The following is a 25,591-nucleotide window of genomic DNA, read 5'->3' as shown; positions in this document are numbered from 1 at the left end:
CAGTGGGTATCAGGGGCCAGATGAGTAGACAGTTTCAGTATGGGATGATGAAAAACTTCTGGAGATGGACGGTGGTGGTAGTTGTACAACAATGTGAATGTACTTAATGTCACTGAACTGTGCACTTAAAAATGGCTAAAATGGTAAATTTTATTTCATGTATATTTTACCACACTCAACATTTTTAATTGCAATTTTTAAAAAAATTAATAGAAGTTTTGGAAGATAAACTTGATAAACCTCCCTGGAAATAGAAAAAGGAACAAAAGATATATCAGCGGGGCACCTGGGTGGCTCAGCCGGTTAAGCGGCTGCCTTTGGCTCAGGTCATGATCCCAGGGTCCTGGGATCGAGCCCCGCATCGGGCTCCCTGCTCAGCAGGGAGCCTGCTTCTCCCTCTCCCTCTGCCTGTCTCTCTGCCTACTTGTTCTCTCTCTCTCTGTCAGATAAATAAATAAAATCTTTAAAAAAAAAAAAAAAGATGTATCAGCAACAAACAAGTAGAAATTATAAGTTTTTTTTTAAAATGTGGTATCATTTCCAACAGCAACAGAAAACATGAAATATTTAAGGATGGATTAAATAAAATATGCCCACTACCATTACACTGCAAATATTGCTGAGAGAAATTTAAAGAACTAGAAGGACTTCAATTTGATTTCAAGATTTATGATAAAGCTACAATGATTAAGACAGTGTGGTACTGGCATCAAGGTAGACAAATAGATCAATGGAACAGAATAGGAAGTCCAGAAAGACTCATAGACATACAGTATATAGCTAATTAATTTTTTACAAAAGTACCAAGGTATTTCAATGAGGAAAAGATAGTCTTTTCAACAAATGGTGCTAGTATAAATGGATATCCATACGCAAAAAAAAAAAACCCAAATCAATCAATAAAAAGAATCTTGATTCTCATCTCACATCATATGCAAAACATTAACTCAAAATGAATCATGGGCCTAAATAGAACAGCTATAAACTATAAAACTATAAAATTTCTCAAAGCAAACATAGAATAAAATCTTGGCGAGGTTATACAATAAATGCTTTTGCAAGTATAAAATGGTACAGTCACTTTAGAAAATTATTTGGCAATTTCTTATGAAGCTAAACATACCTAATCACATGACCCAGAAATTCCATACCTAGGTATCTATCCAGAAGAAATGAAAACTGGAAATGACTTATATGTCCATCAATTGGTGAATGGACCAACAATTTGTGGCTTTGGAATCCTACCCTGCAATAAAAAGAAACAAACTATTAATGTACATAGCATGAAAAAAACTCCAATGAATGAAATTAAATGAAAGAAACAAAACACAAGGGGCGCCTGGCTGGCTCAGTCATTAAGCGTCTGCCTTCGGCTCAGGTCATGGTCCCAGGGTCTTGGGACTGAGCCCCACATCGGACTCCCTGCTCGGCGGGAAGCCTGCTTCACCCTCCCCCAATCCCCCTGTTTGTGTTCCCTCTCTCGCTGTGTCTCTCTCTGTCAAATAAATAAATAAAATCTTAAAAAAAAAAAAAGACACAAAAGCCCATATACTATGTGAGTCTGTTTATGTGACATTTTAAAACAGGCAAAACTCCTGGGGGGAGAGGGAAAGGAAAGGGGGTGACTACAAAGGGGATGAGGGAACTCTTTGGAGTGAGAGTGGTGAAGGCTATATGACTATATACATTGCCAAAACTCATTGAACTGTACAATTAAAATGAGTGAACTTTATTGAATAAAAATTTTATATCAATAAAGATGGATTTAAAAGAAAAAGACAAAGAGACATAATACAGAAGACAAAAGATAAGAAAGTTAGGTGATCAATTTGGAAGGCCTATGAATCACTAACAAGAAATCCACAAAGAAAGAACAGAAAAAAACACTAAGTTTCCTATTAAATTAATTTGCCCTCTAGAAAGGTGAACTTGTAGTACGGTATTTCATGCTGCATGACAGAGCATTATTTAAGTTTACATTTTAACTTAGCCTTATAAATGTGTGCAGATTTCTTGAAAGTCAAGAAATGTTTTAAGACTATTTCTTAAACAGTTTTCACTGATGAATACTATCAAACATTCAAAGAAATACTAACAGCAATCCTTTTCAAACTCTTCCAAAAATAGAAGAGGAGGTAACTCCTCCAAACTCATTTTATGAGGACAGCATTACCTGGATACCAAAAGCAAACAAGGATATCATAAGAAAAGAAAATTACAGGCCAATATCCCTGATGAACATAGACGCAAAATATTAGCAAATTGAAGTCAGCAATACATTAAAAGGATCATATACCATGATCAAGTAGGATTTATTCCAAGGATGCAAGGATGGTTTAACACAAAATGAAGGATAAAAATCATATGATCAACTCAATAGACACATAAAAAGCATCTGATAAAATTCAACATCTACTTATGATAAAACTCAACAAAGTAGATATAAAGGGAACATACTTCAACATGACAAAGAATAGAACAGAATATTACTCAGCCCTAAAAAAGAATGAGATCTTACCACTTGTGACAACTTGGATGGACTTGGAGGGTATTATGCTAAGTGAAATAAGTCAGACAGAGAAAGACAAATACCATATGATTTCACTTTTATGTGGAATCTAGAAAACAAAACAAATGAACAAACAAACAAACAAAAGTAGAAACAGACCCACAAATAGAGAGAACAAACTAATGGTGGCCACAGGGGAGGGGAACAGGGGAATGGACAAAATGGGTGAAGGGGAGTAGGAAGTATAGTATTCCAGTTATGGAATGAATAAATCCTAGCGATGAAAAGTACAGCATAAGGAACCTAGTCAGTGGTACTGTAAGAGCTCTGTATGGGCACAGATGGGAGCTACACTTGTGGTACACAATGTATACAGTTGTTGAACCACTATGTGATCCACCTGAACCTAATATAACATTGTGTGTCAACTATACTGCAGTAAAAAAGTGTACAATTCAGTGCCAGCCATTGTCAACCTTTTGTACAAGTTCTGAATAAGATATGAAGGAAAAGACAATATGATTCAGTAGAGCATGATTTTAGACCCAGTTCTGCCATGTTTCAACAAAGTGACCTTCAGGAACATCTGGGCCTCACTATCTCCATTGTAAATCAGGGAGTTCAACTAGATGACCACCCTCTAGTTCTGATCTACCTTCAAGATTTTGTTTTTACTGTTGTTTATTGTTAACTTTTCATTTCTCTTTTGAACCAACACAAATATTGGGATGAGCAGCTCAGAAAGATCTATTTTACAGAGGGACATTTTCAACAATGTTCTAAAGCAAAGATGGTGCTGGCAGACTTATTACAGCGTTCAGAAGACTTTATAAATGTAACAAGATATTTTAGAGCCTTTTTTGAAAGAAGACAGTTTCCTTTTATACATTTCAAAGTAAGAAAATAAAGAGAGAGGAGTCACACAGTGTGTTTAACTTAGATGAGCTTCTTTTCTCAAACTTTATCTTTCTCATTTCTAGAAGCAAATATGAAACTATGTAGGAAGCTGCATAGACTTGGAAATATACTCAAGAAAACTATAGTAAAGTCAGTGATTCAGACACATTTCTTAATCAAAAATATAAAAAATATCACCTGCAGAACTCTTATTGAAGGAAAAAATGAAGAGTTCTCATAAAGGTCTAATTGATGTGCAATATTTTATCCTTGCAGATTTTAACAGTATATTATTTCATTTAACAAAAATGTTAAAGTCACATTTTTATTTATTTTTATTTTTTTATTTTCTCGAAGTTACATTTTTAAATGAATATGCACATATTCCTAAAAAACTAACACGGGATCTCTTAACAAGTACTTAGGTGTTGTTATGAGTTGACCTGTATCTCCCAAAAAAAGATATTTTGAAGTCCTCACCCCCACTACCTCAGAATGACCTTATTTGGAAATAGGGTCCTGGCAGATGCGGTATGAGGTCATACCGCAGCAGGCTGGGTTTAATCCAATACGACTGGTGTCCTTCTAAGATGAGTAGAAGACAAAATCACATAGAGAAGATGGCCATGTGAAGACAGAGGCAGAAATTACAGCAGTGCTACCACAAGCCACAGAATATATGGGGCTTCCAAAAACTTATAAGAGGCAAGAGTGGATCCTAGAAGATTTGGAGGGAGCATGCCCTTGTCAACACCTTGATTTTCTACATGTGGCCTCCAAAAGTGTGAGTGTGACAGAATAAATTTCTATGGTTTTAAACCATCCAGTTTGTGGTACCTTGTTATGGCAGACATAGGAAACTAATCCAAATATACAGCCAATATTACACACGTGCTCATGCACACACACACACACACACACACACACACAGAAAGAGAACCCTCATTTTAACCAAATTACTGGATTTCTAAAAATCTAATATAATGTTGAAATTTGGGGCTGTGAACTTGAGTAACTAATTATAATGATGCATGATGCCTTAAAACATTTACACAATCTCTTTAGGACACTGCATTTCCAAATATTTTGTACTGTAGGGGAACTAAGTGAAAAGAAAAAATAAATATTTACAAGGGAGAAATAACACAATATCTTTGGGAGAGGCAAGACAGCCTACTCAGAGGATAAAAACTCAAAGGAAAACAGCTACAAGAGAACTATTTCTTTTTTCTTTCTTTTTTTTTTTTTTAAGAGAACTATTTCTAAATGGGCAGCTGAGTTACAACATTTGTTATTACTAGACCATTTGAGTCTCAAAATAAAATTTGACAGCAATAATAATTTCGTAATTTTATGATGAAACTTAGAATGGCAAATTTTCACAAGACAACTTTAAATCTGAAAACAATGAGCAAGGTTGTGATAGATACACGGTTTTTTTTCATGTCCACTGATACTAGATTTAGTATCTCTATGTGATTTAATTTTTTGGAGAAAAATGGAAAACTCTATTGAAAGATATTATAGAGACTAAAAAATCTTTACATTGTAAAGAGATGTAAGACTCAGTATCCTAAAGGGGGTGATTAGTCCCAAATTGATTAGTATGGTCAAGAGAGTTCAAATAAATTCCCAAGACTTTTATATGAAATTGGAAAAGGTGTTTATAAAATTTACATATAATGAATAGTTGAGAATAGCAAAGACTCCCTCAATTTCCTTCCCCTATCTGGCTTTGTGAAACCACAACCCCAGTTAAATCCAGCTCTGCTTTTGTCTAATTTTTGCACCATCAAAGCTGAACAAAGCTAGAGAAAAACATACAACTATGTCAACCAGTGTGAATTCAGATTCATCATTACTGATCTCAAGTGTATTCTAATGCTGTCAACCACACTACATGTGTGACTTTATTGGAAATGTTCTTGAGAAAATTCTTAGGGAGTCATGAGCATTTCTGGGTCTTAACTTGTACATTAAGATTCAAGCACGGCGTTCCTACCTGTTATCTTTACAGGGTCATACTGATTTTTCAAAGCCTTACAGACAGTTCATAATCATTCTCCATATTTAGATCAAAACCACTCCAAAGCAATAATCCATTTGTTCTATTGCTTTCTCAAGTCTCATCCTAGCTTAGTTATCAACTCGACTTTCATCTCTTTTGCCACTTCCAACAGAGCTCTGCTGTTATATACAGCGTGGATGGCCACCACCTAGGAAGACAGCATTCAAATGAGGGCTACTACTACCCATAATAAAAAATTAGAAAAGAAAATATGATATTAATTTGGAGCTACAATGTTTTTAAAGAATTTGTTATTCATAGATAGCTTCCAAATCTAAAGCTTGTGAGAAAGGTGGCATTTACCAAAGGTAAGCCCTCAAGAAACGGCTAGAGAAGAAAATGACAACCAGGCCAACCAGGCCAGTTCAGCAGCACTTACCTCTGCAGGGTCACAAATGAGCTGCATCAGCAGATTTGTCAATCCTGTTAAGTATATTTTTAAAACATGTTCAATGATTTGGTAATCACTGTTTTGAATACAGCCCTCACTATGAGATAGTGAAGGTAGGTTAAAAAGTAAAGAGTCTAGAGTCAAACGTACTTAGGTTTACAACCTGACAGTACCACTTACTAGATGTGTGATTTTGAGCAATTATCATCTCTGTGCCTTATTCCTCATCTGTACAATGGGGATCATAATTGTGCTCACCTCCTAGGGTGGTTTCAAGGATTAGTTGAATAATCACAAAATACTTTTAAGAGTGCCTGGCACACAAAAGTATACTATACAGGTTGGTTTTTATTCATAAACATTATTGAGGATAGGCTTTTCCATGATGGTGGAGGAGTAGGAGACCTTAGTTTTGTCTGGTCCCAGGAATTCAGCTAGATAGCTATCAAATCACCCTGAACACCTGTGAGCTCAACCGGAGATCTAAGAAAAGAACTGCTGCAATTCTACAAATAGAAAAGTGACCACTTAATGCAAGAATGACAACACGGAAAAACTCACCTCAAAAAAGAGAACAAGAGTCACTACTGACTGCCAGGGACCTAATCAGTATGGATATAAGTAAGAAGTTGGAACTAGAGTTCATAATAATGATTATAAAGATACTAGCTGGGCTTGAAAAAAGCCTAGAAGACACTAGAGAATCCCTTTCTGGAGAAATAGAAGAACTAAAATCTAACCAACTCGAAATCAAAGGCTATTAATGAGATGCAATAAAAAATGGAGGCTCTAACTGCTAGGATAAATGAGGCAGAAGAAAGAATTAGTGACATAGAAGACCAAATGATGGAGAATAAAGAAGCTGAGAAAAAGAGAGATAAACAACTACTGGATCACGAGGGGAGAATTTGAGAGATAAGTGATACCATAAAGTAAAACAATATTAGAATAATTGGGATCCCAGAAGAAGAGGACAGAGAGAAGGGGGCAGAAGGAATATTGGAGCAAATTAAAGTGGAGAACTTCCCTAATCTGCGGAAGGAAACAGGCATCAAAATCCAGGAGGCACAGAGAACCTCCCTCAAAATCAATAAAAATAGGTCATCACCCCGACATATAGTAGTGAAACTTACAAATCTCAGAGGCAAAGAGAAAATCCTGAAAGCAGTTCAGGACAAGAGGTCCTTAACCTACAGAGGTAGAAACATAAGGCTGGCAGCAGACCTAACCACAGCAACCTGTCAGGCCAGAAAGGACTGGCATGACACATTCAGGGTGCTAAATGAGAAAAATATACAGCCAAGAATACTTTATCCAGCAAGGCTGTCATTAAGAATAGAAAAGACAAAGAGCTTCCAGGACAAACAGAAACTAAAAGAATTTGTGATCACTAAGCCAGCCTGCAAGAAATGTTAAAGGGGATCCTTTAAGGTGAAGGTAAGATCCTTCACCTCAAAGGTGAAGAGAGAGCCCAAAAGTAACATAGACCAGAAAGGAACAGAGACAATATACAGTAACAGTCACTTTACAGGTAATACAATGGCACTAAATTCATATATTTCAATATTTACTCTGAATGTAAATGGACTAAATGCCCCAATCAAAAGACACAGGGTATCAGATTGGATAAAAAAGCAAGACCCATCCATATGCTGTTGGCAAGAGACTCATTTTAGATCCAAAGACACCTCCAGATTGAAAGTGAGGGGGTGGAAAACCATTTATCATGCTAATGGACATCAAAAGAAAGCTGGGGGTAGCAATCCTTATATCAGACAAATTAGATTTTAAACCAAAGACTGTAATAAGAGATGAGGAAGGACACTATATCATAATTAAAGGGTCTATCCAACAAGAAGATCTAACAATTGTAAATATCTATGCCCCTAACATGGGAGCAGCCAATTATATAAACCAATTAATAACACAATTAAAGAAACACATCAATAATAATACAATAATAGTAGGGGACTTTAACACTCCACTCACTACAATGGACAGATCATCTAAGCAGAAGATCAACAAGGAAACAAGGGCTTTGAATGACACACTGGACCAGATGGACTTCACAGATATATTCAGAGCATTCCACCCTAAAGCAACAGAATACACATTCTTCTCGAGTGTACATGGGACATTCTCCAGAATAGATCACATACTCAGTCACAAATCAGGTCTCAACTGGAACCAAAAGACTGGGATCATTCCCTGCATATTTTCAGACCACAGTGCTTTGAAACTTGAACTCAAAAACAAGAGGAAATTTGGAAAGAATCCAAATACATGGAGGTTAAAGAGCATCCTACTAAAGAATGAATGGCTCAACCAGGAAACTAAAGAAGAATTTAAAAAAATTTATGGAAACAAATGAAAATGAAAACAAGTGCTCAAAACCTTTGGGATGCAGCAAAGGTGGTCCTAAGAGGGAAGTACACAGCAATGTAAGCCTTTCTCAAGAAATAAGAAAGGTCTCAAATACACAACCTAACCTTACACCTAAAGGAGCAGCAGAAAGAACAGGAAATAAAGCCTAAACCCAGCAGGAGAAGAGAATTAATAAAGATTAGAGCAGAAATCAATGAAATAGAAACCAAAAGAACAGTAGAACAGATCTATGAAACTAGGAGCTGGTTCTTTGAAAGAATTAATAAGATCGGTAAACCCCTAGCCAGACTTATCAAAAAGAAAAGAGAAAGGACCCAAATAAATAAAATCATGAGAAGGAGGAGAGATCACAACCCAAACAGAAGAAATACAAACAATTATAAGAACATATTATGAGCAACTATATGCCAACAAATTAGGCCATCTGGAAGAAATGGATGCATTCCTAGAGATGTATAAACTACCAAAAGGTAAATAGGAAGAAATAGAAAACCTAAACAGACCCATAACCAGCAAGGAAATTGAAGCAGTAATAAAAAATCTCCCAATAAAGGTGCCTGGGTGGCTCAGTCAGTTAAGCATCTGCGGCAAAGTGGCAGGATATAAAAATCAATGCACAGAAATCATTTGCATCTCTATACACTAACAATGAGACAGAAGAAAGAGAAATTAAGGAGTCCATCCCATTTACAACTGCACCCAAAACCATAAGATACCTAGAAATAAACCTAACCAAAGAGGCAAAGGATCTGTACTCAGAAAACTATAGAATACTCATGAAAGAAATTGAGGAAGACACAAAGAAATGGAAAAACATTCCATACTCATGGATTGGAAGAACAAATGTTAAAATGTCTATGCTACCTAGAGCAATCTACACATTTAACTCAATCCCTATCAAAATACCATCAACTTTTTTCACAAGGCTGGAACAAATAATCCCAAAATTTATATGGAACCAGGGAGGCCCCCGAATAGCCAAAGGATTGTTGAAAAAGAAAACCAAAACTGGTGGCATCACAATTCCGGACTTGAAGCTCTATTACAAAGCTGTAATCATCAAGACAGTACGGTATTGGCACAAAAATAGACACATAGATCAATGGAACAGAATAGAGAACTCAGAAATGGACCCTCAACTCTATGGTCAACTAATCTTCAACAAAGAAGGCAAGGATATCAATGGAAAAAAAGACAGTCTCTTCAATAAAGGGTGTTGGGAAAATTGGACAGCCACTAGAATGAATGAAACTAGACCATTTTCTTACATCATACATCATATACAAAATACACAAAAATAGATGCAAAATGGATGAAAGACCTAAATGTAAGTCAGGAATCCATCAAAATCCTAGAGGAGAACACAGGCAGCAACCTCTTCTACCTTGGCCACAAGAGCTTCTTGCTAAACATGTCTCAAAGGCAAGGGAAACAAAGGCAAAAATGAACTATTGGGACTTCATCAAGATAAAACAAAGGCAAGGGAAACAAAGGCAAAAATGAACTATTGGGACTTCATCAAGATAAAAATCTTTTGCACAGCAAAGGAAAAAGTCAACAAAACCAAAAGACAACTGACAGAATGGGAGAAGATATATAATATGCAAATGACATATCAGATAAAGGGCTAGTATCCAAAATCTATAAAGAACTTATCAAACTCCACACCCAAGGAATAAATAATCCCATGAAGAAATTTGCGGAAGACATGAACAGACATTTCTGGAAAGAAGACATCCAAATGGCCAACAGACACATGAAAAAGTGCTCGACATCACTCAGCATCGGAGAAATAAAAATCAAAACCACAATGTGATACCACCTCATACCAGTCAGAATGGCTAAAATTAACAAGTCAGGAAATGACAGATGTTGGGAAAGTTGCAGAGAAAGGGGAACTCTCTTACACTGTTGGTGGGAATGCAAGCCGGTGCAGCCACTCTGGAAAACAGTATGGAGGTTCCTCAAAAAGTTAAAAATAAATCTACCCTGCAACCCAGCAATTGTACTACTAGGGGTTTATCCCAAATATGCAAATGTAGTGATCCAAAGGGGCACCTGCACCCCAATGTTTATAGCAGCATTGTCCGTAATAGCCAAGCTATGGAAAGAGCCCAGATGTCCATCAACAGATGAATGGATAAAGAAGATGTGGTACATATATACAATGGAATACTACGCAGCCATCAAAAAATGATATCTTGCCATTTGCAACGATGTGGAGGGAACTAGAGGGTATTATGCTAAGCGAAGTAAGTCAGTCAGAGAAAGACAATTATCATATGATCTCACTCATATGTGGAATTTAAGAAACAAAACAGAGATCATAGGGGAAGAGAGGAAAAAATAAAACAAGATGAAATCAGAGAGGGAGACAAACCATAAGAGACTCTTAATCATAGGAAACAAACTGAGAGTTGCTAGAGGGGAGGGAGGCGGGGGATGGGATAATTGGATGATGGACATTAAGGAGGGCACGTGATGTAATGAGCACTGGATGTTATATATGATTGATGAATCTCTTAACTCTACCTCTGAAACTCATAATACATTATATGTGACTTAATTGAATTTAATTATAAAAATATTATTGAGGATATTTCATGCAGTAAAATAAGAATTTTAGACAGTACAAGTCCTGGGGAGTTCTGAGAAGGTACTGCAATACTTAGATGGATGGGAGGATGGATGGATGGATGGATGGATGAAAAGAAGGAAAAAAGGGAGGAAGGATTGCTAATATTTGTTCTGTGTGGAAAATCTTACTAAAGAGATCATATCCCTTTTGCTTTTTTCAAATCGCTACTACTAACACCATTCTCAACATCCATGAAGTTCATTTAGCACCATCATGGCATGTAAATACATCAGAGCCATATTCTTTATGGATTAAAATTAGATACTGTAACTTAGGCAATACTTATTTTTCTTAGCACCGTTCACCCCCACCTTCTTCAAAACAGAGTTGCAAGGATCTGGTAGGAGCCATATATCACTCTGCTCCATTATTTTCAGTAATTAGGCAGTGGGCCTTGTTCCTGACTAGGCAATACCCAGGAGATAACCAGAGGTGGTAACATAAGCACCAGCTAGAGTGAGGATAGCAGAACACAGCCAGTGTGAATTGGCCCAGGGAAACTTGAAAAAACTTTAAATAAAAATAGGGATAAGCAATCCTCCATGTCCCAGCAGAGTATGCTACTCCAGAAACTCTCCTGAGTTATTTCCAGCCAGGAGGAAGAGATAATCAGCACTGGCTATTATCTGGGCCAAAAGTGGCCTCAGGCCCATGAAAATTAAAAGTTGGTTTTCTATGGTCAGCAAGACCGTTTTAGCAGGCCCCTAGGGGGATACTAGTACTAAGCTGGCCCTACACAGGGCTGGATCCCCCTGGCATCCGTGTTTGTACTGTTTCTCACCTCTCTGGTCCAGAGCTGATGAACCGAGGATGCACACAGGACTCTCGTCAGGCCAAACAGGGCCTGAATCTCTCCATCTCTCTCTCTCTCTCTCTCCAAATTTGCACTGGGCGATAAGAAGCTGCGCTGCTCACTTGAATGGAGGATGAGTATACTCAGGAGCAGAGGACAGCTGTGTTTGGATTTATGCATGCCAAAGTCAGTCTGCAGGAAGAATGAGAGAGAACAGAACCCAATGGGCACAGTCAGTCAGACAAAAATTAGCTGCTTGTGTTCTTGATGGATTCCAAGTCCTCGTTCCAATCCTTCCTGAAACCTGGCTGCACTTTCTGCCTTCCTTGGGATATTCTATTCTTAAAATAAATTTCATTTTTGCTTATAGTGGTTCGAAATAAATTTCTTTTACTTGCCACCAAAAGAGCCTTGACTAATGAAGCTACAGATATTATTGTATCATCTATGGTATTAAAATCTTTTTGTTGGGACACCTGGGTGGCTCAGTTGGTTAAGCTTCTGCCTTCGGCTCAAGTGGTGATTCCGGGGTCCTGGGATCGAGTCCCGTATCGGGCTCCCTGCTCAGTGGGGAGCCTGCTTCTCTCTCTGCCTGCCACTCCCCCTGCTTGTGCTCTCTCCCTCTCTCTCTCTTTCTCTCTCTTTCTCTAACAAACAAATAAATAAAATCTTTAAAATAAGATTTTATTTATTTGTTTTTTTGACAGAGAGAGACACAGCGAGAGAGGGAACACAAGCAGGATGCGTGGGAGAGGGAGAAGTAGGCTCCCCACTGAGCAGGGAGCCCGATGCGGGGCTTGATCCCAGGGCCCCGGGATCACGACCTGAGCCAAAGGCAGACGCTTAACGACTGAGCCACCCAGGTGCCCCAGAGATAAAATCTTTTTGTTGATGGTCACCTATAAAAGGTGGGGGGGGGGGGGGGTGAGACTTCTCTGGTTAACCTTTTTATGTAGTTTTGACCTTCAAATTATGCAACTGTATTACCTATTCAAAAAATACTTACTTTAAAAATTATTGTTGAAATAAGTTCTGCAAATAGTGGTTTATGTTTTTTGCATCAAAATTCAGGGCACCTCATATTTAATGCAGAGGAAAACAATAGGTCAGAATTTTAAAACTCAGTCCCATAACCATTAGAAGTTTTACAGTGGAGGATCAGCAGATATGCAATAAGATATATATTTCCTATGTTTAGATAAGAGGCTTAAACTAAAAGTATGACTTGGTATCCAAAGAGGAACTCAACCTTCTCCATGGAGCTCTCTGTGATGCCATGAAAACTCCCGACCTAGAGAAAACGCACAAACTGTAAAACATGCAATTCCAAATGGTTCGTGCACCCTTTGAGGCCCATCCATGGAAGCCAACATAGGACAACTTAATGGGTGGTGAATTTACATACCTGAAAGGACGAAATAATCACACAGTGGTACTAAATATTGTAGAGTGTGGCACAGAAAAAGAGTGTTAACAAGTCAGATATAGAAGAGATCAAGGGATCTGAATGATTTGAGGGGATTTTGGGGGGGAGCTGAGAAATTATCTCAGTCTCAAAATATTAGCAGGATTTGGGGACATAGAGGACATAAAAAATAGAGCACGGGCATAGTGTTGAAAAGAACAAAGCATGCATGGCAACCATAAGGACACGGGTCTAGCTGGGGCAGGAGTTTCTGTTGGATATGGACAGCACCTAGCACGGAGTTTGGGGTTTGGGTACCCAATGAATAGTAATTATTATTGTTGTTACTACGATTACAAGAGCAAGATAAGGTCATATAGGTAAGTGAAGACCATATTCTAGAGGACTTTGAATGTCAGAGCAGTTAAGACTTTTCAAGTCATTGTATGTTTTTAAGCAGGAAAAGAATTTGATTCAGTCAAACTATTTGGAATGCATGAAGAATGACTTGGAGAAAGGGAAGGGAGAATAGGTAGTAGGAGTATTTCACTGGGCCTTGTAGTACTAAAGGTAACTAGTGTTTAAACAAGGGTGGTAGAGGGGCACCTGGGTGGCTCAGTCCATTAAGCATCCGCCTTTGGCTCAGGTCATGATCCCAGGGTCCTGGGATCAAGTCCTGCATCGGGCTCTCTATTTAGTGGGGAGCCTGCTTCTCCCTCTCCCTCTGCCCCTCCCTCCCCTTGTGCTTGTGCTCTCTCTCTCTGTTAAATAAATAAATAAAATCTTAAAAAAAATAAACAAGGGTGGTAGAGTGGAAATAAGACATATATTGGAGGGACTTTAAATGGAGAGGACTCGAGGACTATATATTAGTGATATATAGGGGATAAAAGAGAGGAAATAGTGAGAAAAAAATATTTTAAATTGATTGTATTATTATTATTTACCTATTAAATGTTACTAAATTAACCTGTTTATAGATTCCCCAACTGCTGCCCTATTGGAATGTTTGCTCTGGGTAAAAGGTACAAACATTCTCAAGGAAGCCACCCATAGCTCACAGCAAATGCAGCTGAGATGTGACGTAGGAGGGAATCGGGTTTCTCCTCAGCCATGAACAGCTTTTAACTGAATGTGTAGGTGGTGATAATGTTAAATGTACCACACAAAATCACAGATTCTTTTTTACTCATAAGGAATTTCTATGATATACGTGCCAGCTACCAGCCACTTGCAGCCTTGTCTATGCTTTTCACAGCTTCTGCTGTGTAGATGAAATTTTAAATGAACTCCTCGTAGTAGGATCCAAAACATTCTCGTACCGTGTAAGCACGATTCATGGTAGTTGGAGGTTTTCCTTCTCTCTTGCTGATCACAGTGGGTCTGCTGCTACTGCTGGAGCTCAGCACCAAGAGGGAAAATAAAGTGGTGCTTCTTGTTCTAAGAAAAATGGCGGGGGGGTGGGGAAGGACAGAAATGAAAGTTTTAGAAATCCTCCCTATAGTCAAGGTGTATGAACTTTGGTCAGTCACAGGATAGCTCAGTCAGTTGTCCCTGGCACACTGTAGAGTCAAAAAGGCAATACTGGCTTAAGTTGTGGTTTTCAGAAGGTAGTGTCATCGGTAAAGAACTGACACAAGAAGTCAGAAAACATGGCGCCCATATCAGATTTATCTCTCACTATGGAGATGACTTTGAGCAAGTCAATTAATCTTTTTTTTAAACCCGGCCTGCAGCAAGCTATCATTTTGAGAATAACTGAAATGTTGTTGTCAAAGCTGTTTGTAAATGTAAACCGGTGCAGAAAAATAAAGTATCGCTGGGATTTTTTACTTTTGTTTTACCTGTGTTGATTCTGACTCCCCAAGCACGAGATCTATGACTTGGGCTTCATTGGTTTTCTTTTTCTTTTTTAAAAAAAATACTTAATACATATAGTGAAAACTTTATTATTTTTCAACTAACGATGCAGGGAAGGGGAAAACTCTCCTGGAATGTCGTTGGCTAATAGGAAGGAGCTGTAGTCAGCAGATGGGTATCTTGCTATCTTACCAGATCAGTAGTAAGAGAAAGAAGGTCAGAGTGAGGAAGAGAAAAAAATAGTTCTTTGAATTTCTAACAATCTCTTGAAAAACACATAGAATTTAGTTTTTTATATGTGGTTATTTTTCATTACAAAAAGCCAGTTCAATGTCCGGGACTCCAAAAGGAATGGGAATGGGGCAATAAAATTAATAATAGTATCCTGATAATTATTATTTTAGCATTTTAATGTTTTCTACTTTTTTTGAAGTTTCATGTCTTTTCTTATCATCTTAGTTATCTTTATAGCGCATGGTTGTTACATTTTAGTTGTATCTGTTTTTCAAGTACATTGATCCCTTAAGCAACGTCTGTTGAATTTTCATGTCAGTTGAAGTCATGGGTAATTTCTGCATTCTTTTCCCATCCATGTCTATTCCTTCATTTAATAAATATATATGCAGTGCTTACTCCATGCTGGGCACTGGTTATGGCGTGGGAAGCAACAGAGGCACAGTCTCTGCTCGTGTGCAGCTTTCAGTCCAGTGGTGGAGTAAGCCCAAGACTTCTTGTTGGCCCCCAATAGCCATTATCCCCTTCTTCATTAGAAAGAGACCCCCAATTTGTTATGCTGAAGAATTTTAATAGCAATCATCATTCTTCCCCTAAATTTTAATATGCATCTTTTAAAAATAAGAACATTTTCCTACATAGCCAAAATAACAATCACAGCTGACATTAATAATTCCTTAATAGTTCCTTTTTTTTTAAGATTTATTTATGTGTTTGAGAGAGAGAGCTGGGGGGGGCGGGGGGCAGAGGGAGAGGGAGGGAGAGTCTCAAGCCGACTCCACACTGAACATGCCCATTGCAGTTGAGATCCATGCCCTGAGATCATGACCTGAGCCGAAATCAAGAGTAAGGTGCTTAAACGACTGCACCGCCCAGGTGCCCCTAATTCCTTTTTTAAATTGAAGTATAATTAACAGTGTTATATTACTTTCAGGTGCACAAGATAGTGATTCAACAGTTCTATACATTGAATAGTCTATCATATCTTAGGGACCACCCATTTTGACATTTTTCCAGTTGTCCACAAAATGTCCTTCATAACTAACTAGTCCAAACCAGGATCCAGTTGAGGATCACACATCACATCAGGTTATGTCCCCTCAGTCTCCTTAAAATAAATCAGTCCTTATATTCATGAGACTAAAATGTTAAAGAAACAGACAGGAACAACTGTCTTATAGAATGTCCCAATTTCTCAATCTGTGTGTTTTCTTCCTCAGCGTATCAATTACTTTCTATTTTCCTTGTAATTCCTGTAAACCTAGAAGTTATGACAAAAGGTCCAATTAGACTCAAATATATATATATATTCTTTTAAGTAGGCTCCACACCTAGCGTGGAGCCCAACGCAGGGCCTGAGCTCATTACCCTGAGATCAAGACCCGAGCTGAGATTAAGAGTCAGTCACTTAGGGCTCCTGGGGGGCTCAGTTGGTTAAGCGACAGCCTTCAGCTCAGGTCATGATCCTGGAGTCCTGGGATGGAGTCCTACATCAGGCTCCCCACTCAGTGGGGAGTCTGCTTCTCCCTCTGACCCTCTCTCCTCTCATGCTCTCTCTCAAATAAATAAATAAAAATCTTTAAAAAATTAAAAACAAACAAACAAAAAAGAGTTGGTCACTTAACCAGCTGAGCCACCCAGGCACCCCTAGACTCAACCATTTTTGGCAAGCTTACACCATAGGTGGTACTGTGTACCTCATACTGCATCACATCAGGAAACAGCATATTTGACTACTGGAGTAAGGTGAAGGCAGACAACTCCTCCTCTATAAAGCTACTTTTTTTTTTTTCTCCTGTGGATAAGAAGTAATCTGTGTAGAGTTTTTTGGAGTACTTTATGAAGGTTATTTTCTCATTAGCCATTCACCTAATAGTTTTTTTTTTAGTATTTTATTTATATGAGAGAGAGAGTGAGAGAGAGAGAGAGCACAAGCAGGGTGAGGGGCAGAGGGAGAAGCAGACTCCCTACTGAGCAGGGAGCCGGATGCAGGCCTTGATCTCGGGACTCCAGGATCATGACCTGATCTGAAGGCAGACGTTTAACCAACTGAGCCACCTAATAGTTTTAACACAAACTGATAATCTGTGCTCAAGCAATAATTTCATTAAGGAACTCACCATTTTTAACTGTGTATTTAGCCTCTTCCACTTTGAATAAAGACCACATTTACCTTCCTGATTCCTGCTGGATAGAACCATGATGACTGGAACTTGAGCAACCATTTTGGACTGTGAGGTGGAAGCCAAGCTGAATTTGGTGGAGCAGTTAGAGACAATAAATCTAGGTCTCTTATGATCATGGAACTATCAAACTAAACTTAATCTACCCACTTCTAAACTTTGTTTAAATGAGCAAAAAATGAACTACTATCTTTTCCAGCCACTGTATTTTTGGCTTTCAGCAGTTGAACCAAATCCTGACTGATACAACAAAGAAGACAATAAACAAGAAAACAATTTTGGTAAATGCTATTAAAAAAAAATAGAATAGAGGGATAGAAAACAGTGGGCTACTTAGATCAGGTGACAAGGAAAGGCCACTCCAAGAAGGTTACATTTAAGTTAAGAGTGGAATGCTAAGAAAGAGCTAACCATGTGAGGTTGTAGGGATTATCCTAAACAGGGGAAACTGGGGGCACAAAGTGATGAGGTGGGAAAGGGCTTGCTTGACATGTTCAAGAATTAAAAAGAGGCAATGTGGCTAGAGCTTAATGGTACCAGCCATGGTGGGACAGGTGAGCAGATGCCACAACATCCTGGATTAGTGAGTCGTGGTAAGAGTGGGTCACTGTGGGAATTCTTTTCAAGTGTAATATTAAGAGTTGTAAGCAGGATAACACGGGTTTATGTTCTTAAAAATGATTCTGACTGTGTGTGGAAAACAAATGGGGATCAAAAGTGAAAGCACTGCAGAAAGCAGGCCACTGTGGCAGTCTGGGCAAGAGAAGATGGGCTACTGTAGCGGCAATGGGGACAGGGAGTGAAGACAGGTGAGAGATGGATATGAGGGAGAAAGGGTGGAACTTGCGGTTGGATGGGATGTAGGAAGAGGGGAGAATCAGAGATAAAGCTCAGAGATTCCGGCTTAAGCAGCTAGATAGGTGGGTGTGCCTTTTTCCGAAGCGAAGGAGATTGGGTGAAGAAGGGGCAGGAAGCGGAGAGCAGGAAGCAGCACAGCAGAGATGGCGGGGAGTCAGGGCTCCATTTTGGACATGCTGAGCTCAAGATGTTGAAGCAGAGGTGTCCAGCTGGCAATTTGAAATAAACATCCAGAGCAAGAGAGCAATATGTGGCTTCTAGTGTTTTAAAAAATTCCACATCCACAAATTACCACCGTTGATACTTTAAACAACAACAACAACAACAACAACAAAAAAAACTTAGGTCTCTCAGGACTTAATCAAAAGAAAGAAACCACACGAATAAATCTATTTCCAGTAATATTAACTTAATAATGGTTTCAGGCAATGAATAAACAGAACCTCGTGTGTGTTTGGAAACATGATGATGTCAGAACATTCTAAATGTTAATATGTTCTATTGTGGTTTGTTTAGAAATTAAACCAAAAAATAATTTGCTAATTACTTTTGGGTGTCATTTTGGTAAAATGATGTGACAGAGTACCTTCAAATTGTATCTGTTTTACTTATGACATGCTACATTAAATATTAATGTTTGATTTAAAAGATCTGAATTAGATAAAATATTAATTAAAGATAAACAATGAATTAGAACTTTCAAATGGTAAGAAAACACATGATAGCAAAATATATTTTTATTTTTATTTTTATTTATTTTTTTTTTTTAAAGATTTTATTTATTTATTTGACAGCGAGAGAGACAGCGAGAGAGGGAACACAAGCAGGAGGAGAGGAAGAGGCAGGCTTCCCACTGAGCAGGGAGCCCGATGCGGGGCTCGATCCCAGGACCCTGGGATCATGACCTGAGCCGAAGGCAGACGCTTAACGACTGAGCCACTCAGGTGCCCCTAGCAAAATATATTTTTAAAAGAAACTTCCAGAATGATCTCAGGTGTAGATCATCTATAGCACTCTTTCAACAATCATTAATATTAAAAACAATAACATAAAAGTTTTTATTTTTTTAAAGATTTTATTTATTTATTTAGGGGGGAGAGAAAGAGAGAGAGAGTGCACGCACGTGCAAGCAAGAGAGAGAGCATGATCAGGGGGAGGGGCAGAAGGAGAGGGAGAAACAGGCTCCACACTGAGCAGAAAGTCCTACATGGGGCTTGATCCCAGAACCCTGGGACCATGACCTGAGCCGAAGGCAGATGCTTAACCAACTGAGCCACCCAGGCACCCTCAAATTAGATTACTATTACCGATAAACAACTTTAGTTTTTCCATTTGGAGTGCATGTATTATATTCTATGGGTTTTTAAATAGTGCACTCAAAATAAGCCAGTAAGCATATGACAGAAAGAATGCAAATGAAATCACAGAGATAAGCTTAGCCAGTATATTACTGATGGATATCTTTAGCTTGAAAAAGCCACTGGTCCTACTCTTACAGAATATCTTCTTTATCTAGCATTCTACTGGCGGAGCTTCTTCATACCAGAATCCAACATCATACATCCAGCACATACAAACAGATTTTACTAAAACATTGATTTTTATTTATACCACATTTTCTTCACATTTCTGCAACTAAAAGGTTTTCTTAAATCTGTCATAAAAAAAAAATCTCACTCATAATTTCTGTATTTCACCTATCCGCCTTCTACCACTATTTGCTAGTGTGATGGGTGTGTTGTACTTCCTCTATAAAGTGCTGCCTTTACAGACATTTTCAGACATTTAAACCAAAATGAAATCAGGTAAGACCGTACCAAAGAAAACGAATGGATGTGTCCACCAAAAGACATGTAAAGAACATTCATTAAAGCTTTATTCATCTCCAAACCTTTAAAAATAAAAAATCTAATATCCATCAACAGTAGAATGGATAAATTCATACATTGGAATACTATATAGCAAGTAAAAAGAACAAACTACGGCTACACACATTGTGGGTCAATCTCAGAGAACTGCTGCTGAGCAGAAGAAACCAGACACACACATACCAAAATACAGTAATACAGTATAATTCCATTTCTTTGAAGTTTAAGAAAACACAAAACTGATCTATGTATTAAAAACCAGAACAATGGTTGCTGGCTTGGGGAGGTGTTATTGGCTGGGACGCAACTTCGTGGGGCCTTTTGGGATGCTAGAAATGTTCTTTACTTTGATCTAGGTGGTAGTATACAGTTACACATACACATATATACTCATGCATGCGTATGTATATAGACATGTAGAAAATAAACTTTAAGATTAGTGCATTTTACTATACGGATATGTACCTCAATAATTTTTTGAACTCAGTAGTAAATTATAGTACATCTTCCAATAGACCAATAGAACTTTAAAAAAGGAATAGAACTACATGAATTCAATGGGATGATACCCAAACATATTAAGTAAAAAAAGCAATTGGCAGAGTAGTTTGTTTAGAATGATCCCACTTGTGTGTATTTGTGAGTGTGTGTTTGTGTTTTAATAAATAGATGTATGGTGGTATATGCATGGACAGTTTCTGGAAGGATATACAGGAAATTGTTCATAGCAGTTACCTTAGACTATTGGCATGTGGGACTAAAGGTTAGGGTTTATACATAGACTTTTTTTTCATTTTATACTTTTTTATGCTTTTGATATAATTTCTAACCTAATTTAAAAGGTTTCTTTAGGGGCGCCTGGGTGGCTCAGTCGGTTAAGCGACTGCCTTCAGCTCAGGTCATGATCCTGGGGTCCTGGGATTGAGCCCCGCATCGGGCTCCCTGCTCAGCAGGGAGTCTACTCCTCCCTCTGTGTGCTGCTCCCCCTGCTTGTGCTCTCTCTCTCTGTCAAATAAATAAATAAAATCTTTAAAAAAATAATAAAAATAAAATGAAAGGTTTCTTTAATCTTTTCTGTGTTTTAAAAATTGCATTAGTTCAAGACATATGAAATTATCGTTTTTATAAGTCAAAAAATGAGAGAATATTGAGTTTCATATAGCTCCATCTAATACAATGAACAGATATAAAGAAACTATATAAAAACATTCATTTAGATGTTACTAACTCAGAATTTGAAATAATTCCCATGTCAACATAAAGAATATAACTCAAAACCAATGTTATTTGATTATATATTCAAGTTTAATATTTGTTACCCAAAAGTAACTTAATAACCCCTTTTCAAATTGATTATAATTTGAACTGTTCACAAACCAATAATTTCTAGTAGTTTCTGAACCTATTAGTAGTATTATAGAAATATGATGAAAATGGAAAATCTGGTGGCAGATTCTAGTTCTTTCACTGGCTATCTGACCTAGGATAAGCTGCTTGATCGTTCTGGATCTTAGTTTTCTTTAGTATAGCATGGGGAAAATAACGCCTGACCTGTAAGATTACACAAAGGATTAAATTATTGATGCATGTAAAAGCTGTTTGGAAAGTATAAAACACTATCCAAATGTAATCATTATTATTTTAAATGAAGAAAGGAAATAGCCCATATTTACTTTGAAGAGATCAAGTTTGCACCACCTCCATATTGCAATTTCTGTTCTTCCAGATGGGTTGTTCTCCAGTCTTTGATCTCAGGATCTCTTCAGACCCTTTGCGATAATGGATTTTGGTTATTAATGTATACTGTAATATCAATTTAAACCAAAAATGTTTTAATATTTATTTTAAAATAATATTAATATACTCATTCATGATAACATAAATAACTTTTATGAGCAATAGCTATTTTTTTCTAAAACAAAAACTAGACATCATTTTACATTTTTGCAAAATTTTTTGAGTCTTGCTTAATACAAGATAGTTGGATTCTCATATCTACTGCATTCTATCTGTTGGAACATACTGTTTAGATTGAAATATATGAAGAAAATTTGGCCTTACACAGTAAGTAGTTAGAAAAGGAAGTATTTCAATAACGTTTTCAGATAATTTTTTTATTTGTAAATTGTCATTTAAAAAATTTTTTTTATTAACATATAATGTATTATTTGTTTCAGGGGTACAGTTCTGTGATTCATCAGTCTTACACAATTCACAGTGCTCACCACAATACCTACCCTCCGCAGTGTCCATCACCCAGCCACCCATCCCTCCCACCTCACACCACTCAGAATGGCAAATTAATAAGTCAGGAAACTGACAGATGTTGGCAGGGATGCGGAGAAAGGGGAAACCTCCGACACTGTTGGTGGGAATGCAAGCTGGTGCAGCCACTCTGGAAAACAGTATGGAGGTTCCTCAAAAAGGTGAAAATAGAGCTACCCTATGACCCAGGAATTGCACTACTGGGTGTTTACCCCAAAGATACAAATATAGTGATCCGAAGGGGCACATGCACCCCAATGTTTATAGCAGCAATGTCCACAATAGCCAAACTATGGAAAGAGCCTAGATGTCCATCAACAGATGAATGGATAAAGAAGATGTGGTATACACACACACACACACACACACACACACACACACACACACAGTGGAATATTATGCAGCCATCAAAAAATGAAATCTTGCCATTTGCAACAATGTGGATGGAACTAGAGGGTATTATGCTAAGCGAAATAAGTCAATCAGAGAAAGACAAGTATCATATGATCTCACTGATATGAGGAATTTGAGAAACAGGTCAGATAATTATTGATATAATTATTTGATACTATATCAAAACCCAGTAGTGGTAGTTCCTTAAAGGTTATTTACAAAGAATCTAAAACCAATGAACTTGGTTCATTGCTTTTTTGTGAACAAAAAGTTCTCATCAATGAACTCCTCCTCTGGGACATTAAAATCCACTGGTCAATCTTGTACTTCGAATGGCTCTTTCACTCCACCCATAATTAGGTAACATTATTCATTGGCCATACTGAAAATATCAGTACATAGACTTATTCAGGTCTTCACACATTTCCTTATACCATACTAAAAAATCACGTTAATTGTTATCACTACTCAATTCATCAGAAAAGTCTTTTAGTAGTGGGAAACTCTCAAACTCACTGTGGTAGATAAGTTTACCAAAATTCTGATTTTTGCTTAAAAACTCAAATTTTAACTTCAGAAAATACTGTAGTAAGTTTTCCCCCTTTACATGACAGGTGCCTGGGTGGCTCAGTCAGTTAAGCGCCCAACGATTTCAACTTAGGTGGAGACCTCAGGGTGGTGAGATGGAGCCCTGCGCCTGGCCCCACGCTCAGTGTGGAATCTGTTGGAGATTCAGCCTCTCTCTCTCCCTCTGCCCCTCCCCCTTCTCAAGCACATGCGCTCTCTCTCTCTCTCTCTCTCTCTCTCTCAGATAAATAAATCTTTTAAAAAAATGACAGGCTCACTTCATTTGCTTTTCTGAAAACTTCTGCCAAACACCCAAGTTTAAATAAATAGTTTGTATTTCAGTGATACAAGTAAACATGATGTTCCATAGAAACAAAGTGGCTCGCTCAGTTTGCACTCGAACAACTGCCTAGCGCTTTTCTTCAAGACAATCATTGCACTTTCATACTTCAGTATGCAGCCACAGCGCTTTACGTGTACTTTGCACTCTGTCACCCAGATTACTAAAAATACAAATTTTCAAGGGTCAAGATTTAACAAAATATAATAATTTTTACTGCTTCAACAAGGACCTTCTTAAGTGAAACTTTTTTTTTTTTTTTTTTTTTACTGTGAGAGCATGGAGGCGAAGAATACAATGACAACTAGGACACTTCAGAGCCACCACCTAAGGTTTCGGCCACACACCCGCAATTCTCATTGTGTGTGCATCATCAGTGCACAACTAGTGAGGAGAATGGCACAGACAAAAGAATGGCAAATAACATCTTAATAGCATTAGGAAAAATCCTCTGGAAATATCTCAGGAGCATCCAGGGTTTGGGGCGGGCTCACTTTGAGAACTGCTGAGCTAAGACCGTAGTCTAGCTGAAGACAGCGGATGCATTTTACCTAGCTCAGAGCTGACCCTAATGAGGCTGATTAAAATAGTTATGGTTATTCCAATCATGTTTCAGAAATCAATTATTGACGATATGTAGTTCTAATTTTTATTACTGAGATGCAAAGAATGTTTTTCATCCTTAACAGCGTCCTTCTGGAAAATTAAAATTAACATTACTTGGCCCTCTGCACCTCCTTCCTCACAAAAAAATCATCAAGTCCCCATAATACTTTAAGTGTTCCTTTTAATAAGTACATTCAATTCTGCCTTTGTCTAAGAGCTAGCTGAAAATATCTGCATGGCCGGAGACTACCTAGGCATAGTCGATGAATATTAAGCAGAGTTACAATGCATAGGGGATTATGGGGTATAATTGTTTACCCACCTCCCAGGAGAAGAGTAGAAGTTTACTTTACCTCTAGAAAAATTAGCCTGTGGGTTTTAAGGCACTCAGGGCAGACTTCTGCTTCCTCCACCCAACCATCCATCCAAAAATAATAGTTGAACTTTTAAGATAGGCAGTCCCCAAGAGAGGCCCAGCCAGAATTCCTGGTGGCTCCTCCAGGGCCTGCAGCTGCACCCGGTAGCCCGTCTCTGCCCAGACTCAGTGCTGGCTTAGAGAGCAAAAAAAAAGGGGGCCCGGAGTGGAGCGGAACCACGTCAGTGTGCTGGCAAAGAGGATGAGGTTGGAGGAAGACACGGGAATACGAATTAAGCCAAGGAGATAGGGAGGATGGCAACTAGGGGGAAAGAACTAAGAGAAGGGATGAAGAACAAAGAGGAAGCACCAAATACGGGGTAGAAGGAACACATGAGCAAACTCTCTTTAATTTAAAAGTTTTGGGTTTTTTTTAAAGATTTTATTTCTTTATTTGACAGAGAGAGAGAGAGAGAGCACAAGCAGGAGGAGTGGACAGAGGGAGAGGGAGAAGCAGGCTCCCCGCTGAGCAGGGAGCCCGATGCAGGACTCAATCCCAGGACCCTGGGATCATGACCTGAGCTGAAGGCAGGTGCTTAACCGACTGAGCCACCCAAGCGCCCCTAATTTAAAAGTTTTGCCAGTTAGTTTATGTAATTCTGATGGCGGCGACTGTACATGTGACAAATGGAGAGCAACCACCATTAACCAAAGCAGAGAGACATGCAGAGCGGGGTTCCTCAAGCCTTGGCACTAGTGACATTACGAACCAGGTAATTCTTTGTTATGGGGGCTATCCTGTGCCTTGTACAATATTTAGCAGGATCCCTAGCTGCTACCCGCAAGATGCCAGTAATACTCCCTCCCGGTTGGGACAACCAAAAATGTCTCCAGACATTGCCAGATGTCCTTGCGGAGAGTGGTGAGGTGAGGGAGCAAAATTGCCCCTACTTAAAAACCACCAGTCTAGATGTAT

At 38.2% G+C, this 25,591-nt stretch overlaps 1 long non-coding RNA gene across 3 annotated transcripts; it reads right to left on the bottom strand.

Moving 5' to 3' along the window:
* Positions 1-442: 442 nt before the first annotated feature.
* LOC118521377 (uncharacterized) lies at positions 443-24,791 on the bottom strand. Of its 3 annotated transcripts, none has more exons than XR_013442191.1 (5): positions 24,583-24,791; positions 21,788-21,858; positions 11,775-11,873; positions 11,670-11,732; positions 443-1,246 (listed from the first exon to the last, which is right to left on the bottom strand). It is a non-coding gene; the product is annotated as an uncharacterized LOC118521377 (long non-coding RNA). The 3 variants fall into 3 exon arrangements; XR_013442190.1 differs by having other exon boundaries at positions 24,614-24,791; XR_013442192.1 differs by lacking the exon at positions 21,788-21,858 and having other exon boundaries at positions 24,614-24,791.
* Positions 24,792-25,591: the final 800 nt, after the last annotated feature.

Source organism: Halichoerus grypus, chromosome 10 (genome assembly GCF_964656455.1).
Source record: "Halichoerus grypus chromosome 10, mHalGry1.hap1.1, whole genome shotgun sequence".
NCBI classification, from domain to species: domain Eukaryota; kingdom Metazoa; phylum Chordata; class Mammalia; order Carnivora; family Phocidae; genus Halichoerus; species Halichoerus grypus.
This window is presented reverse-complemented; position numbering and strand designations above follow the sequence as displayed.